At 50.8% G+C, this 15,964-nt stretch overlaps 1 protein-coding gene across 1 annotated transcript in view; it reads right to left on the bottom strand.

The window, feature by feature from the left end:
* The window catches only part of DYNC2H1 (dynein cytoplasmic 2 heavy chain 1), a 346,899-nt gene that overhangs the window by 61,091 nt on the left and 269,844 nt on the right, over nucleotides 1-15,964 (bottom strand). The gene's annotated exons all lie outside the window — the stretch shown is intronic.

The following is a 15,964-nucleotide window of genomic DNA, read 5'->3' as shown; positions in this document are numbered from 1 at the left end:
CTGGACATATATGTTGGCTGGCCTGGCAGCACCCACGACGCCCAGGTATTCCGGAACTCGGGCCTGTGCCGCCGGCTGGAGGCGGGGACCTACATCCCCCAGAGGGAGATCCCTGTGGGGGACACCACCATGCCCCTCTGCGCTGTCACAGACGCAGCGTACCCCTTCCGGCCCTGGCTCATGCACCCGTACACGGGCCATCTGTCAGCCAGCCAGGAGCACTTCAACATGTGCCTGAACCATGCGCGCCAGGTGGTTGAGCGCACGTTTGGCCGCCTCAAAGGGCGCTGGAGGTGTCTCCTCACCCGCCTTGATGTGGGCCCCACCAACATCCCCCAGATTGTGGGCGCGTGCAGCGCCCTCCACAACCTGGTGGAGAGCAAGGGGGAGGCATTCTTTCAGGGCTGGGCTGTGGAGGCTGGCAGGGCCGATGTGCAGCCACCCGCTGCCCCCAGTCGCCAGGTGGACCCCGAGGGGATCTGGGTCCGGGAGGCCCTGCGGGCCCATTTCAACGAGGCCACGGGGTGAACGCTGGCAGGCCCCCCACTGCAACCCCCCCATCCTCCACAACACTCCCTGCCCCTACGCCCACACCACAGAGCACCCAAGAGCACACCCCCCCCACCATTTTTTGCAAATAAAAATAGGCCTGTTGTTCGTGAAACCACCAAACGTTGAATTCTTATTATTATTATTTACAACAAACATAAATATTATATATATTATAACGATGATAAGCAAAAAAAAAGGGGAAGACAAGGAAGGGGAGAACTATTTACATGAGGGGGCAGGTATCATAACGTAACATACAAACTATATACAAAACACAAGTAAAAGGGGATATGTACAAAGGGGGAGGGGGGGACCACGTCCTGGGCCCCGCACCCCCTAATGTCCAGTGCTGGGGGTGGGCGGCCGCGACCCGCGCCTTGGCCTCAGCCCTGGCTGGGGCTGGCTGGGGGCTGGGCGGACCGGCAGATATGGCCGGCAGGTGTCAGCAGGCCCCAGGTCCCCCTCGGCGGCGGCCGGCAGTGGGATGGGGGGTGGAGCAGCAGGTGGAGCAGGCAGGGTGGGCAGAGCGGCGGCCGGCACGGCATGGGGGGCCAGGTAGTCCGCGATGTGCTCAAATGTGTGCATAAAGACCCCCCATGCCTCCTGGTGCCAGGCCAGCGCCTGCTCCTGCAGATGGAGCCGCCGCTCCTCCACCCGCAGGCACTGCTCTGAGACCTCCAGCTGCTGCCGGAGGATCGCCAGCAGCTGGGGGTCCGTCCCCACCCTGGGGCTGGTCGGTGCTCCACCGAAGGGCTGGCCTGGAGTGATGGCCCCGGTGGGCTCTCCAGGACCACTGACACCTCGCCGGCGCTCTCCGGTCCCTCCGATGGTGCAGCTGGGGGGGAACACAGGGGGGAAAGAAGAGTGGAGACAGCCGTTAGTGTGGGCCCCGAGCCGTGGCCCTTGTCCCCTCACCCCTCTGCTGCTGGTTCCCCATCCCCGTCCCCGGGAGATGCTCTGCTGCTGCTGATGGGTGTCCCACCCCCTCCCCCCTGGGGGACCCTAGGTTCCACTCTCCCCATCCCCAGGGATGGGGCATGGCACTGTCATGCTGGGGTGGCAGGGGCTGATGCACTCTTCTGAGGGACATGCCACTGCTGTCCTTGGGGCCATGGTCATCTGGGCATGTGGGGGGCCCTGGTCATGTCTGTTGCCCCCACCCCTCAACCCTGGGGGTGTGCACCGGGGGGTACATACCTGACGGTCCGCTCCCACGGTTGGGGGACACCCAGTGGGCAGATGCCCTGCTGGAGCTCCGGGATGGGATGGCGATCCGTAGCCCCCCATCGCTGGAGGACGATCCCCCCTCCTCCGGTGTCCCAGGGGTGGGCTCCTGGGGGGGGCCCTGGGGTGCGGGGCTTGCCTGCGGGGCGGACTCCGCCTCCGGGGCCTGCTGCGGCTCGTCGGCCGAGGTGTCAAGAGTGGCTGGAGGGGAGGAGGTGTGCCGGGGGCCCAGGATGGCCCTGAGCTCCCTGTAAAAGGGGCAAGTGACAGGGGCGGCCTCAGATCGGCTGGCTGCATCCCGGACCCAGGCATAACCCTGCCGCAGCTCCTTAACCTTACTCCTGATGTGGTCAGGAGTGCGGGCAGGGTGACCCCGGCAGCCAGGCCCTCAGCCAGCCGAGCGAACGCATCCGTGTTCCGCCTCTTGCTCCCCATTACCTGGAGCACCTCCTCCTCGCTCCAGAGCCCCAGCAGGTCCCGGAGCTCGGCCTCCGTCCAGGAGGGGCCCCACTGCCTTTTCCCCAGCTGGCTGCCAGCCTGGGAGCCCTGGCTCCCCTTGGGGGGGGGTGCCCTGGGGGCTCTTGGGGGGCTGGCTGGCTGCCATCACTGCGGGGGGCGTGGTGGACTGCGGCTGCTGTGAGACGTGCAGGCTGGCTGTGTGGCTGTGCTGCCGCCTGCACGCGCTCTCAGCTTCCTGCACAGGAAGGCAGGGGGCGGGGACCTTTAAGGGGCTGCTGCACGCGGCGACCATTGAGCTCAGGGGCTGGAGAGAGCATCTCTCAACCCCTCAGCTGATGGCTGCCATAGCAGACCCCGCTATTTCGATGTCGTGGAACACGCATCGGCTACATGTGCCCTACTTCGACGTTGAACGTCGAAGTAGGGTGTTATTCCCATCCCCTGATGGGGATAGCGACTTCGACGTCTCGCCGCCTTACGTCGATGTCAACTTCGAAATAGTGCCCGCCACGTGTAGCCGTGGCGGGCACTATTTCAAAGTTGGCGCGGCTACTTCGAAGTAGCCGGCACGTGTAGACATGGCTAGTGAGTACAGGAGAGAGGCTGTACTAGAGATCACTTTCATTTTGGGAGCCACAGAGCCAATATCTAACTGGAAAGCTCCTAGTAACAGAAACAGCATATAATTTAGATTCGTGTGATAACAACCCTTTTTAGTAAAAACTCCTAGTTGGACTACTTGCACTTCCAAGACTAGATGAACCAAAGATACTACAATTATTCTGAAAAGCCACATCTACACTAGTCGGCTATTTTGAAGTTGAAATTGACATAAGGCGGTGAGATGTCGAAATCACTATCCCCATCAGAAAATGGGAATAGCGCCCTACTTCGACATCCAACTTCGAAGTAGGGTATGTGTAGACGATCCGCATCCCACTACGTCGAAATAGCAGGGTCCTCCCTGGCAGCCATCAACTGAGGGGTTGAGACGCTCTGTCCAGCCCCTACGGCGCTCTATGGTTGCCGTGTGCAGCAGTCCTTAAAGCTCCATACCCCTGGATTTCCTGTGGCAGGAAGCTGAGAGCGTGCAGGCAGCAGCACAGACACGTGCATAACCTGCATGCCCTCCAGACACCCCGATCCCCCACCCAGAACCCATGGCAGCCAACCAGCCCCCTGAGCGTTCCCAGGGCACACCCCCCAGGACTCCCAGCCATCCAGCTGGGGGGGAAGAGGCAGCAAGGCCCCTCCTGGTCGGACGCTGAGATCTGGGACCTGCTGGGGCTTTGGGGCGAGGAGGAGGTGCTCCAGGTAATGGGGAGCAAGCGGTGGAATGCAGATGAGTTTGCCTGGCTGACCAAGGGCCTGGCCACCTGGGGTCACCCTGTCTGCACTCTTGACCATGTCAGGAGTAAAGTCAAGGAGCTGCAGCAGGGTTAAACCCGGGCCCAGGACATGGCCAGCTGGTCTGGGGATGCCCCCACCGCTTGCCCCTTTTACAGGGAGCTCAGGGAGATCCTGGGCCCCTGGTATGCCTCCTACCCCGTGGTCACCCTTGACACCTTGGCTGAGGAGACCCAGCAGGCCCAGGAGCTGGAATCCGGCAAGGAGGCCAGCCCTGCACCCCAGGACCCCCAAAGGAGCCCACCCCTGGAACAGTGGAGGAGGAGGGCTCCAGCGATGGGGGGCTCCTGATTGACCTCCCCTCCTGCAGCTCCAGCAGGGCGTCTGCCCGACAAGTGTCTCCCGACCGTGGGAGCAAACCATCAGTTATGTACCCCAGGTGCACACCCCTGGGTTAAGGGGTGGGGGCAACAGACACGACCAGGGCCCCCCATACATCCAGCTGACCCTGGCCCACCATGGCCCAGCTAGACCACGGCCCCAGGACAGGAGCGGCATGGCCCCCAGAGCCTGTCAGCACCTGCCCCCCAGGACAGTGCCATGACCCATCCCTGGGGGTAGGGGGGAGCAGAACCCCTGAAGGGGGTCACTCACAGGAACACCACACCCATCATCCTGGGAGACTGGACAGGGACCAGACTAATGGCTATCTTCACTCTTCCCCATTCTTTTCCGCAGCCGCACCATCTGAGGGCCACAACAGCATGGGCACCGCATTCGTCATGCCAGATAGCCTGCCCAGGATGTCGCACCATGGCAGCCAGGCAATGGAGCAGGGACCAGCCCTGAGACGAGCCTGTCACCGCCGGAGCCAGCCGCAGGCGGCCGCTGACCCCCAGCTCCTGGCCATCCTCTTGTGCTAGATGGAGGTGTCAGAGCACCACCTGCAACTGGAGGAGCACTGGCTCCACTTGCAGGAGCAAGCGCTGGCCTGGTGCCAGGAGGCCTGGGGGTTCTTCATGAGGACCTTCGAACAGATCGCTGGAACCCTGGAGTGGATCGCTGAGCGGATGCCACTTCCCGCTGCTCCAGCTGCTGTCCCTCCCAGCCACCCTCCATCTGCCCTGCAACCTGCCAAGGAGGAGGACCATGGGGCTCAGGAGCTGGCCCAGCCATACCTGCTGATCCTCCCAGCCCCCACCCAGCCTCGAGGGGGCCTCTGGCCCAGGTGTGGGTCGCGCCCCTGCAAGCCGGGCGCTGGACAGTAGGGTGAAGGGGGCTGAGAACTGGGCCACCCAGACGCCTCTCCTTTGTACATAGTTCCCTCCTGTTGTAAATAGTTGTCGTGTCCCACCCCGCCTTTAGTAGCTGTCCCCCCCAATGTACATAGTTCCCCCATTCCTGTTTAAAAATATTCATCGTTGTTGGTTTCAATAATGTGCAGGTTCATTTAAAACAAAATCATGTGTCGTGTGCTCTCAGGGCGCACGAGTGTGGGCGTGGGGGCAGTAGTGAGTTGTGGGGGCAGTGAGCAGCCCACCGGGATGGTCCTACCGGTGCCCACCCCACAGCCTGGTTGAAATGGGCCCGCAGGGCCTCCTGGACCCGGATCCCCTCGTGGGAGACTTAGCGACTCAGGGCAGTGGGTGGCTGGGGGTAAGCCGTGCCAGCCTCCACAGCCCAGCCCTGCATGAAGGCCTCCCCCTTGCTCTCCACCAGGTTGTGGAGTGCACAGCATGCGCCCACAACCTGGGGGATGTTGGGGTGCCCCATGTCCAGGTAGGTGAGGAGGCACCTCTACTGGCCTTTGAGGTGGCTGAAAGTCCGCTCAACCACCTGGCGTGAATGGTTCAGGCGGGTGTTGAACCCTTCCTGGCTGGCGCTGAGCCAGCCCATGTAGGGGCACATAAGCCAGGGTGGGAGGGGGTAGGCCGCATCTGCCATGAGGCAGAGGGGCATGGTGGTGGCACAGGCCCGAATTCATAAAAACGTGGGTGTCGTGGGTGCGGCCAGACCAGCTGACATATATGTCCTGGAAGCGGCCCTGACTGTCCACCACAGCCTGGAGGACCACCAAGTGGTAGCCCTTCCTGTTCAGGAAACGTCCTCCGCTGTGCTCCAGGGCGCGGATGGGGATGTGGGTCTCATTCAGTGCCCTGAAGCAGTTGGGGAATCCCAGGCTGGCAAGCCCCGTGATGGCCTCATTCAGGTCCCCGAGCCGCACGAGCCTGTGGAGCAGCAGAGTGTTCAGCGCGCAGACCACCTGTGGGGGGAGGACATGAGCACCCATGAGAGGCGTGCCCCCCCAAGCTCCTCCTGGGCTCCCCCCTGCCCCCTGGACTCCCCCCAGAGTCTCCCCTCCCCCTGGATTCCCCCTTCCCTGGGCACCCCCCACCCCTAGCCCCCTCCCAGGCTCCCCCCCCCAGCCCCCAACCCCCTGGGGTCCCTTCCCGGGCCTCCTTACCTCCATGATGACAGCCCCAAAGGTGGCCTTGCCCACACCGAACTGCTGTTCTATGGATCAGCAGCTGTCTGGAGTGGCCAGCTTCCAGACAGCCATGTGGACCCGTTTCTTGATGGTGAGGGCACGCCGCATAGTGGTGTCCTGGTGCTGCAGGGCAGAGGTGAGCCACTGGCAGAGCTCGAGGAATGGCTGCCCGCTCATCTGGAAATTCCGGAGCCAGTGGTCGTCGTTCCACTCCTCGAGGACCAGGCACTTCCACCACTCTGTGCTGGTGGGGTACCTCCATAGCCAGCGGCACACCTGGCCGGCGGGGGGGGCGTGGTGCTGGAAGGGCCCCATGACGGTTTGGGGCGGCTCCTTCACCCCCCCAAAGAGGAGAGCTCATCTTCCAGGAGGTTCTGGGTGGCCTCCTGCACGGCGCCAAGCAGGGCGGCCCCTGCCTCGGAGACGGCCCTGAGGGCTTCTGGCTGCTGCTGCTGGAGCTGGGGGTCCATGCTGCATGCACGGGGTCTGCAACCTGTTGATGGCTCTGCGGGCCTCGTGCTGTGCAGGCCAAGTGAGTCTGGGAGGGTCCCTTTAAGGGAGTGGCTTGCTGTTGTCCCGGAAGGGCTAATCCACACTGTGACCCTGTCTGCAGGCTTTCCTAGCCCCCTTATTCCGATCGGGGCTGCTTTTGTGTGTAGATGTTCCTCTGAGGGGCTCATTTCAATATAGCGCTTTCTTAGGCACCAGCCCTGGAGGATGCATGGACGCTATGTGCTGAAATAGCTTATTTCGATTTTGCTATGTTGAAATAAGCTATTTGGATGTAGCATCCCAGTAGACGTAGTTAAAAACTCAGGTTGTAAAAATTGCCAACACAGGATATTCAAAAGGTTCTGTCGTCCTAAAGTCACATTGAACACACAGTTCAGAATGAATATTATAATTAGAATGCAGTGATTGAGGTGAAGGATTATGTTTGCACAGTTTTCCTTCTGTGTGCTAAAAATAAGAATACCATATTCTGCTTCCTGTAGCATGGGAACAGGTTTCTAGCAAAGGTTCAATCACGCTGTGAGTATTAAATGACAGTTTGCAAGAACATTTCAACATTGAAAGAATATTTCAAACATAGGTATTTTACAAAATATGTTTTCTAAATTCAAAAATATAATTATTTCCACTTATAGTTAAGGAAAAGACACTAAGAGCCAATTCAGATCAGATGTAAATTAACACTGATACCGAATTTGGCTGCAACAATTTGGCAGATACAGGTTTGAACCTCTCTAATTTAGCACTCTCTCATCTGGCAATATCTATAAACCGGCATGATTTTAGTTAACTGCATGACCACTTGTGGGTGTGGCCACTTTACGGTGGTCCTATAAAGTTTGTATACAGCCACCAGTCCTGGCTTTTAGTGTTCTGTGCTGTTATTTAGCTGTAATTTACCCCTAAATGTCTCTTAAGAACACAGTAAGCAGGGAAATTTGGTAATGGTGCTTCACAATACTGACCTCCTGTGGTCCAGCAAATTCTCTCATTCAGCACAAATCAAGTCCCAAAAGCGCTGGATGAGGGAGGTTCAATCTCTGTTAGAATTTTGGAGTTCCTCAGCAAAATCCATGTGATCATATACTTTTCATATATCCATTAAAGCACTCTTTTTCTGTTATATTGTGTGTAACACTCTTACAAAAAAAAATAAAATGCTTTTAAATAAATGTATGCTTAGATGTGATCACAAAGGGGATTAAACAAAAATCAGGTTTTAAAGCCAGAAGGGTAAATTACAGTAATTTAATCTGATTTCCTGCAGAACATAGGCCATAAAGCACCAAATGATTTCTGCATCAAGACTATAACTTCTAGCTGAGCTACTGACCATCTTCAGAAAGACATGCAATCCTGATTTAAAGGCTTCATATGAACAGAATCCACAACAGGCTCAGGAAAATTGTTCTAACAGTTGGGTACCACAACTGCTAAAAATGTGCCTTATAATCTAAATTTTTCTGGCTTCATTTACCAAGCACTGGATCTTATTATGCCCTCCAGTATCAAATATCATATAGACCATGAACAAGTCACCTTTTAATGTTCAGACACCAAAGTCTTTAAATTCATCCTTCATATCTTCTGGAAGTTAATCCACAAATTTATTCACTGAGTACCAGTAGCTCTAGTTCTATTTAAGTAGAAGTGGCTTGTGGTTAAAAATGTGCTCCTGTAGACATGGACTACATCTACACTAGAAGCATCTGTCAACACTAGTTACTGTCTCCAGAGAAATCTTGACAGAACCTCTGTTGGCAGATTGCTGCTTGACACAACTTGCTCTGTCCACAGAGAACTGCCAGGCTACACTGCCCTCTGGTGACAGAAAGTGGAATGGCAGCTAAGCAAACATGGAGGCCTGACGACCAGAAGCCCTCTGTCGACAGAAGTGTCTACACTGCACTTTTGTCGACCATACTCTCTGTACAGAGATCGTTATGCCTCAAATTTTTGAGGGATAATACTGTTGAGTAAAATACAGAGTTCTGTCAAAGACTTTGTCGACAGAATGCTTTAAGTGTGTAGATGATCCCTGAGTTATGTTGACAGAAGGCCACTTCTGTCGACAAAACTAGTGTAGAGCCAGCCTGATTGTTTAAAACAAATTGAAGTTGTGGCAAATGTTGTAACCACACACAGTATCTCTGGGGTTATAAAACTTTAAGATACATTTATAATATACTGAAATAGGCCAAACAGTACAAAACATGGAAATATTCATAGCTCCCTATACTAATGCAGCGATACTTGTTTGAATGTTCCTCACACACTGGGGTTTCCTGCAGATAAATAGGACCATGAAGAGGTGATTAATGTAAAATCCCAAAGCTGGATGCACTGGTGCCTAGCCTTTGAAGCCTAACTATCAGGAAAATAGGGAGAGACAAAAAAGTTGTTGGGATATGTAAAATGAATTCAAAGAGACTCAGGATCTTCCTTTTGATTCACCAAACTGATAGGTTAATTTTGTTCTGTCCACAGACAACTGCCAGGCTGCACTGCCCTCTGGTGACAGAAAGGGGACACAATCCTGTTTGAAGAGTTGGGAAGAACAGAACCTAGCACACAACTGAAGGTGGAAGTTGAGCAACTTCTGTCAAATTTAGTGTGCACATAAATTTATTATTTTTATTGTGTCTAGGTGCTTCTGCACTCAATGAATTTATTCTGACAGTGGCTGTCACATCCACTTGGGATACACACTGCAAACTGCAGCCTAAAGAGGGGACATGAGACACTACCCACAGAGAGAGGAAGGTTTCAGGTCTGAGACCTGAACTGGGTGCCCACAAGTGGGTACGTGTGTGTGCATGTGACAAAGATGTAGTTAATCCCAGAACTATGTAATGCACTCCCATGTCTGATTTCTCACACAGATCTGCTTCTGAATGCTAAAACAATGAAAATGCAAATTAGAGACCCAACCTACTTCTAATGATTAGGTCGAAACCACCAAATTGATTCTACTTATGAGATAAAATAAATCTGATCCATGCCTTCAGAGATAATGGATATGGGCACCCCACACTCAGAATCAGATTAAGGAATAGTCAACCCAGACACGTGCTTATTGCCCAATTCTTGGTTAGGGGAAAGAAGGAGCATCCTGCCAGGTACCAACACCCTGTGCGCCAGGTTGTAATAATAGAGAGTTGCAATATAACAGATCAGATCAAGTAATTTGGGGAGGCTGATTTGGCAAGGGTGGTTTGGCAATACATGAAGATGGTTGAGTCTTTGATCTTCTTCATATGATTTGTCAGGATTGTTAATTGGAATTTGTGTACCTCACAGCTGTGGAAGACTAAGTGAAATGCTTTCTAATTTAGATTGTGGTACATTGATGAAATAAGAGACATAAAAAAGTCTGACCATAACACATGGGAGGAATTGTGAAAAAGGGAATCAGGTTGTTAAACTGTGCATTTTGTGTACATAAAGCCCTGCAACATGCAGTCAAATAAAAGTCATTGGGTGGGTTGGTGGGCAAAATACAGCCTCAAAATGTTCTTACCCAGGTTCTTCTTGACCTCACTGAATTACAAAGAAACATTAAACATGGTTGAGATAATTCCCCCAGAAGTAATTAAGTAACATCTAGACTCAGTATGGCTGTGTCTACATAACCCCTCCCTTTTGGAAGGGGTATTTAAATGACACGGATTGGAACTGGTTAATGAGGTGCTGATATGAATATCCGCTACCTCATTAGCGGAATGGCAGCCAGTTGTGCTTTGAAAGTGCTGCTTTCAAAACACAAACTGGCAGTGTAGATGTGGGTCCTTTGAAATAAACCCCCGACTTTGAAATTCCCTTATTCCCAAAATGAATTCTCAATAAATGAAAGACAAGGTAATAACCAGTGAGCTGCTTGGAATGAATAGGTGTTTGCTTTTTTAAAGATAAATTTTGCACTGATTTTCATTAAGTAACAGAAAAGTGAATGACTTACAGCTTGTATATATCTCCAAATACTACATCTTTCACAGGACATACAGTAGAATTGTGCAATTTTACAACTTGTGGAAGCTGCAAGATTAAACAATTCAAGATAACACAATGCTGCACAGACATAGAATGCTAATGTAGGTATCATCTTGTCCTATTACAGTGATGATAAAATGGAAAATTTCTTACCCAATAATTTCCTTTCTGCTAGCTATATCTCATGCAATTCTGTGATACCTAGACTGTTCCTCTCCTTTCTGCACTTCAGTACAGCTCATTCTGGTCACATTCCTTTCTCCAACTTGTCATCAGAAGAATGATAAATATAACATGCAAAAACTCTAAGACTATGATAATACCAGTAATGTTAAAGTCAACAAGCAAATTATGTATGGTAAACTATCCAGTAAACACGCTGAAGACATATACAAATAATGCTGTCTCTTGGCTAATGAAGCCATTCCAGGTTGGGCAGAATTACAAGAGAAGAAAGGAAATTTTCCACACTACAATCTCCCACAGGTCTGTGATGCATGGGAAATGATGAATGATGGACATTAAACGGGGAGGGATTCAGAAACACTCCTTTTGATAGTAAATGCCTAAATTACTTCTGCAATAGTTCACAAAGCATCTTCTTTCAGAAGGAAACATCTTCAGAGGACAGAAAATCCATTTTGTACTGTTTAATAAAAGGTTGACCATGTCGCTTCCTTATAGATTTCTTCAGCATAAGCACAGGTTTACTCTGCTCATTATCTCACCAGAGATCTTGTAGTGTGTGTCTTGATTCCCTTTGGAATAAGCTAGTCTGATAGCCTAAATAACGCCACAATTTAATTAATCTGGCCTGAGACAATTTAGATCCAAAAGACCTTGGCACTTTTGGAGAAAGGGCATATATAAAGAGCCTGATCCTCTCATCAATTCAGTCTGCTCGAGGTAAACCTTCAGTGTTGGACATACACCCACATTACTGTACTATGGGTTTGGACAGAATGATAGAAGAATCATGCTTTGCAGGAAATGGAGAAAGGAATTCACCTTTGTTAAGACAGACTGTGGGAGTTCTTAGAATCTCTGTGTTATCATGGAACACATGAAGTGGTTCTTGCATAGATACAGCTAGCAAGATAGTGATCACTAAGTAAATTTTGATAGACAGACTGATATAATACTTGCAACCGAATAGGTTGTTAGGGCTTTTAGTACCAATGGGAAGACTCGTCTGATGTCAGGTCTAGCCGGTCTGACAGCTCATAGAAATCTTGAGACTTGAGGATGTTTGCCTTAAGACCCTCAGAATCCTATTTGTATGTCATTGCTTATGGCTGCCTAACATTACTGTGCTAGTCTAAAGATCTTTAATCAAATCATCCTGAAGAAAATCCAGAACAGCTGAAATTCCAGAGTTCTTAGGGTTTATTTCCTTGGTACCAGGAGCTGAACCATGACCAGGTGGGGAAGGCTTTTACTGTGGAAGTCTATATAAAGGTCAGTGAAGTCCCAATGACTTTGGTGGATACTCAGAGTGTAACTGATGCTTCATTCCCAATAGCCAACCTGTGAGCTGTGTTCCCTGTAAGTTGAGTGCTTTGGTGGTCGTTCAGGAGAGATTAAGTTACTGCCCAGCTGATTCATAGAGTGCCCACAGCCACCCACAATGGGCATCATGAATTTCTTCTGGTGGTGCATATCTGCACATGCTTTGGTACACACAAAATTTATATCTCCCATGGTTGGAGAAAGTTTGAGGAAACACTGCCTGTGAGTTGGAGAGAGCCTGGGTCTGGATGGAAAATGGGGTCATGGTGAAGGATGTCCACTGAAAGATGAACAATGCCATGTCTATTAGTTTAAATAACCAGGGTGTCCTCTGCTCGCATGAAGCTAGAACTGTCAGCTTTGCCTCTCCTCCCCTTGTCTTCTGAATCACCTTGTAATGAGGTGGGACAGCTGCCCACAGATCAGGAAGGAGAGCAACTCCTCCCTGAGCCTCCTCTCTGCCACATCTCACCCGCCTGCCAGAAGACAGGAGGCAGGACGGGAAGCATAAAAGGAAGGCCCAGGAGCTCTGTTGGACACTACCTGCCAGAAGGAGCAGCTACCTTTCCCAAGACCACGAACTGGGAGCTTGCAACAGACATTAAAGAAGACCAAGACTAGGCAGGGCCAACAAGATTACAGAAGGACCCCGAGCCAGCTGAGTTGCCAACTCTGATGTAGGTTCCATTCCCCAACAACCCAGACAATCTGCTCCTGGCTGCAGTATGCCCAGATAAGTAGTTTGGAAGTAGCTCAGTGGTAGCCCACCCTGGTCTGGCTGAGACAGTGCACCTGACACAGTCAGTGTGTTCCAGTCAGGATCCTCACTGACCCAGTGGCAGTTGTTGTTAGTGCCTTAGGCTGGGATGCAGTGGAGCAGGTTAGCCTGCATCCCCCATCACACCAAATCATGGATGACAGTCTACCCATGAGTCTCTCTATGCAAAATACCTGTGCTTGTCAGTTCTCTTCCAGAGAATGAAGATCTGACTATTTGTTGCCCCGCTGTGATCTAGGGCCTGGGCTCCTTGGCTCTTTGTTTAAAGGCTCAGCCTTAATTTAAGATGAGCCTCTGAATTGTTGCTGTTTGCTCTGAGTTAGCATCTGGCCTACGGACTTTGTTCGGCCTGAAGCTAGGCCCAAGCCCCTGAACTATTGCTGCCTGAGTGAGGACCGGGCTTACTGGCTATTTGCTCAATCCGAACATAGGACCGAGCCCCTGAACTATTGCTGACCTGAGCAAGGGCCTGGTAACTGACTGACTGCTCAATCTCAGCATAATCCTGAGACCCTTGAATTGGTTGCTGCCCTGCCCTCACTCAGGGCCAGGATACAGTGACAGCAATGCTGGAGTGGGTCCTGGCCACAGGGCCACACTTGTGACACTAATTACTCTGGTGACTTCCCATGTAACCATATAACCAACATGGTTTCTCTGTAGCCATACTGAGAGGCCCAGAGCTCATTTGCAACCAGCATAAAGAACAGCAACCACTAACAGTGAAGCTAAAGGTCAGATACTCACATGCCAGTACAATACTGTTACATCAAGATGTTAAGAAGATGACCACATCCTAATGCCGCCCAGTGTTACCAGATAAAGAAACATATCTCAAGATGGGTAAAGAAAACTTAGTTAATAGTGTGTTGTTTGGTAAACAATGACTTATCAATAGCTGATGTTGTGGAATCACCATTCTATGATTGTCTTCACTTTCCTACTGTTTTCTGTATAATATCTGTTCAGTTTGTAATTGCTCCTGTCTGCTGTATAATTAATTTTGCTAGGTGTAAATCAGTTAAGGTGGTGGGTTATGACTGGGTAGGTAGTTCTGTTACAGTATGTTATGACTGGTTAGTAAAATTATACTAAAATAATTGGTCAAGGTGTAGCTAAGCAGGACTCAAGTTTCACTCCTTAAACTGGTGCCCAGGAAGGAAAGAAACAGAAAGCATGAAAGGAAGAAAGAAGGAACACCTTAAGGAGGACCACCCCACCCCCAAAGACCCTGAGGCACAGCAACCAGCAATCCAGAGAGTGACTTTGTCTGTCCCAACAGGGGAAGTCTGCCTGCCTTATCAGGACTGGTGAGCATGATACTGTAGCTTAGCATGTATTCTGCTTTCTTGGTAATTGTAAATAAATAGAGAATAAGAATATTACTGGGTAAGGCTTTTTCAGTGGCCCAGATCCTGCATACCCGCAGGGAATTACACCCTGAGCCCTAGGAATTGGGTAAGAATTGGAGTTTATTTTAACAGAATCACGTCTTGAGCCCTACGGATTGGGTAAAGGTGTAGGTGTCCCTGAAGTGTGGAAGAGATAAAGTAATTTGTGCAGATAACACCCATGTGTGACTAAACAAGGTTTGTAGTATCAGAGAGGTAACCAAGTTAGTCTATATCTTTGAAAAGATAGCCCTGTGGCACATTATAGACTAACAGATATTCTGGAGCATAAGCTTTTGTGGATGAAGACCCACTTCGTCAGATGCATGAGTGCTGGTATTTTCAGAGGAGGTTTTAAACAGGGAGTCTCAGTCAAAGGGAGGGCCAGAGCTGACAAGGTCTACTCAGTCAGGGTAGATGTGGCCCATTATCGGCAGTTAATGTGGAGTTGTGAACATCAAGAGAGGAGAAATGAAGTCAGTTCAGTCAGGGGGGATGTGGTCCATTATCAGGAGCTAATGTGCAGGCATGAACATCAAGAGTGGAGAAACTGTTTTTGTAATGGGCCAACCACCCAGGTTTGTAGTGAGGTGGATGGGGAGGAACCTCTCCCCAAGGTCTTGTGAGAGGAGCCACGCACCCAACTGGACTGCATAGCTTTTTTAGAAGTGGATACGGTACGATGTATAATGCAAGCCCTTTGGCCGTCTGCATACAAGAGCATTCTTTCCTAGTGAACTGGGTGGGATATGCTTCCCTGCCTACTTTGTCATTAGCAAGAATTGAAAGCTGCCAAACTGTTTGACTGCCAGAATGTCAAAACCTAAATCAGTATGATTTCTTTGTTAGGAAAGGAAAGCATTGTCTGAAGAGGATTATCTCTTAGACATTCTCTCTGTTTTCTTTCCCTTTTCTGCTTCTTGTGGTGTGTTTTTTTGTTTTGGTTTTTTTGGAGGGGTAGATCTGTTTCAGAGGAATCGCTGTATGAGTGTAGCTATGGTGGGATCTGTTGTATCCCTTTTTATGAAAAATGTCTGGCGTCCTCTAGATATCCTTCTACAGGTGTTCTCACACTGAGTCCCTGTGGCTCTGCTTTAGAAATGGGGTCTTGTTAGAAACTCCCTAATTCACAGTGGATGTTAGCGAAGCTGTATAAAGCTCTCTGCTTTCTTCCCCAGGGAGCTTAAGTTGGACCACATGAAATGTTTTCTTCTAGCTCAGGTCTTCAGGGTGGGGGCATGGACCTGACATGCCAGTCTGTCTCTGAGCAGACATGCCCTGGTAATATAAAGTTCAGCTTTCTGAGACAGCTAGAACATTGTTCACCCTCTGAAGAGCCTGTAAATATGGCTGCACATAGTGCACTTCTCTCATTTAGCCACTGTTTGTGGGACAGGCCTGCCACAGACTGGGAACAGGCAAGAGAGGATAAACAGAAGGGTGACATTGTTGTGGTCGATCTGGGAGGCTGGGTATTAATTACCCATCTGATAGAGCAGGAGATGGAAACTAGCTTCATTGCTCACTACTGTCTGAAGAACAAATTAAAAGTAAAGTTGGGAAAAGAAACAGTGGCTGTTTATTTTGCTCCTGCTCAACTACTACAAAGGAGGCAAAAGTTCTGGTGGCAAGTTAGAAGTGGGGGATAGTCAGTTGGGGCTATGCTGTATTGCTAAACTGCTCCCAAAGCTGCAGAGAGGGGAAAGACCCTCC

Source organism: Carettochelys insculpta, chromosome 1 (assembly GCF_033958435.1).
Source record: "Carettochelys insculpta isolate YL-2023 chromosome 1, ASM3395843v1, whole genome shotgun sequence".
NCBI classification, from domain to species: Eukaryota; Metazoa; Chordata; order Testudines; family Carettochelyidae; genus Carettochelys; species Carettochelys insculpta.
The sequence above is the reverse complement of the archived record's forward strand: the minus strand, read 5'-3'. Positions and strand labels throughout refer to the sequence as shown.